The sequence below is a fragment of the Dichotomopilus funicola genome, assembly GCF_033296635.1.
Source record: "Dichotomopilus funicola strain CBS 141.50 unplaced genomic scaffold C8A04scaffold_2, whole genome shotgun sequence".
Taxonomy (NCBI): domain Eukaryota; kingdom Fungi; phylum Ascomycota; class Sordariomycetes; order Sordariales; family Chaetomiaceae; genus Dichotomopilus; species Dichotomopilus funicola.
The window spans coordinates 792753-795050 of record NW_026944023.1 but is presented as its reverse complement, the minus strand read 5'-3'; positions in this window follow the sequence as shown (position 1 = coordinate 795050).

Here is a 2298-nt window from a genome sequence, read left to right as displayed (position 1 = left end):
CGAAGCTCGGTGGCGGGGCGTATCGGTGTTTCGAGCTCGAGTCCTTCAGGTTCTCTCAATGTGGAATCCGTCATCCATCTCGCACCTTGTCACCTTACCTTGTCTGTGGCGAAGCCAGGAACGTCCCGATGCCTCCCACGCTTCGTTTCATCGCAGCATTTAAATCCCGATCCGGTAAATGAGATTGATGACATGGCAAGGCATCAAGCGATGGTTGTCGTACAATCTCCTCGCCCCATGGGAAACAATTCATGATTTTCCGCTCACGGGACCCAGGGCCCCAAGTCGTTCCCAAAACATGGCCTGTCCGCTCTTCGCCTTGATACTATTTTAGTTACGCAATTCAAAGTCGGACCAAAGACAAAAAAGAGCCGTCTTTCGTCCCAAGTCCTTGGCGGTGAGACATGGGGGACGCAGGTGCCTGAGCAGTCGCAAAGCCACGCTCCGATGGGGAGCGAATCCTCCGAGATCCAAAATCCCCGATCCCGCGTGCCACGGTCGCACAAAGGTCTTTTTGCCTCTGCGATTGCCGCAAAAGACAATTATTTATTAATACCGAATGGGGAAATTCCCACACAGCAGGGTGCACAATGGCGGAGTTGGGATCTTGTGCGAGCGGAAGAGACCGAAAATGACAAAGTGAAGGATAACGTTAGGTAGCGATGTCGGTGGGCCATAATTGCGGGAATGGCGGTTCCCGAAACGGTTCTCCCTCTGAGTGAGCGAGGCGTTTATTTCCTTGCGTGGCGTTTCTGACTGTGTGTTTGATCTGGGGATGCGAGATCGACTTGAGAACATGTGTGGGTGTGGACGCAAGAAGAGAAAACAGGGTTGAATGCAGCTTTCCATTGTGACCCCGCCTGTCCTCCCGCGTGCTGTTCCTCGAAGCCACGAAGGCTTGCCCACATGCATGAAGTCGGGAAGAACTCGGAGAACCCTAAAATTTCGCAATCGTCACAATCGTCACGATTCAACTCTTGCGATTGTGTCTCAGCTTTCGCAACAACTGCCCTAACAAACAGCGAACAGCAATCCTTTCGTTATCATCCACATTTTTATTTCCTTCTCCAGCCGCCAGGGGCAAGCAAACAAGCAAGGGACCCCTTCTTCATGGGGTTATTTCAACCCAAGCACTTTGCATCGTGCGGGCGAAAACCAAAGCATCACCAGGACTCTCCGAAAACCTTCGGACATGACATCGAAAACACAAAAAAACGACCCCAAGTCAAGGCCAAAAGCAAAGTAGCAGCCCCGGCAGGATCCCTGGGGCCCCACCCGCTAACTTAGCGTCCGCTGGCAGTGTGGCATGGTCAGGAAATCGAGCGATTGGCAAAAGGTGCGGAGTGGACTCCTATACAAGCTCGAAAAAGGCAGGAGTTAACGCTGTGCATCCCGCACTAAATCTCGGGGACGCTACTGCAGGACAGGTAAGCAGCCCGGGGGTGCCCGAGGGGTTGAGCAGGGGGGTGCCAAAGGATGGAAGGGCGGTTTTTATTGGTGTTCAGGAATGCGTGCCAGATACGTCACGTGCCTGGTCAAGTGACCATCTAGGCTATGCGGCCTGTTGCATCTTTGGTCAAAAACGAACAACCAAAACCCCACATAGGCCACGGAAGCTCCCCGGAAAGCGTTGAACCAGGGTTCCATGCTCAGCCAGTCAGTCGCTCGACACGGCCAGCGGAGGCGGAAGCGGAAGCGGAACTGGAAACAGACTTCCCTCCAACGATCAACGCACACACTGAGGAGCCTGTGTGCTCCCTTCGTCCCAAGCCCGTTGATTCGGCATTTTCTGGCAGTAAAAAAGAAAGTTGGGAGCAGAGTCTCGTCAGAAAATCTCAAGAAAAGGACGGGGAAAATTGGCCCTAGTTCGCCTCGCCCGGCCAAGCCAGCCAAAAATTCAAAACCCTCGCGCAGAGACCAACAGGGTGCATGGGGTTTAACTCATTCGGTCGCCATCTGGAACGTGACACAAACACAATTCTCTTCTGCAGATCCCGAGAAGAGATGGGGAGGAGGTGGAAAGCGACGCACAGGAAATCGACATGCCACCCTTGGAAACCAGCCATGGATGGGCAAAACGGGGGACGAAATCCCCTCTCCCATCACATAACGCGTCCTGTCGAACAGTTTCGCTTAGGCGTGTTAGCCGCCGAGATGGAGCTGGCCCCCGACCCGCGATGCCGCGGTTGGTTGGATTGCCTGTGGACTCTGAGAGGTGTATCCGCGGGAGCCGTGCGCCTGTTGACGCTTTGCGTTCCGAGTACCGCGGGTAAAGAAATGCGATGGGCAGCATTTAAC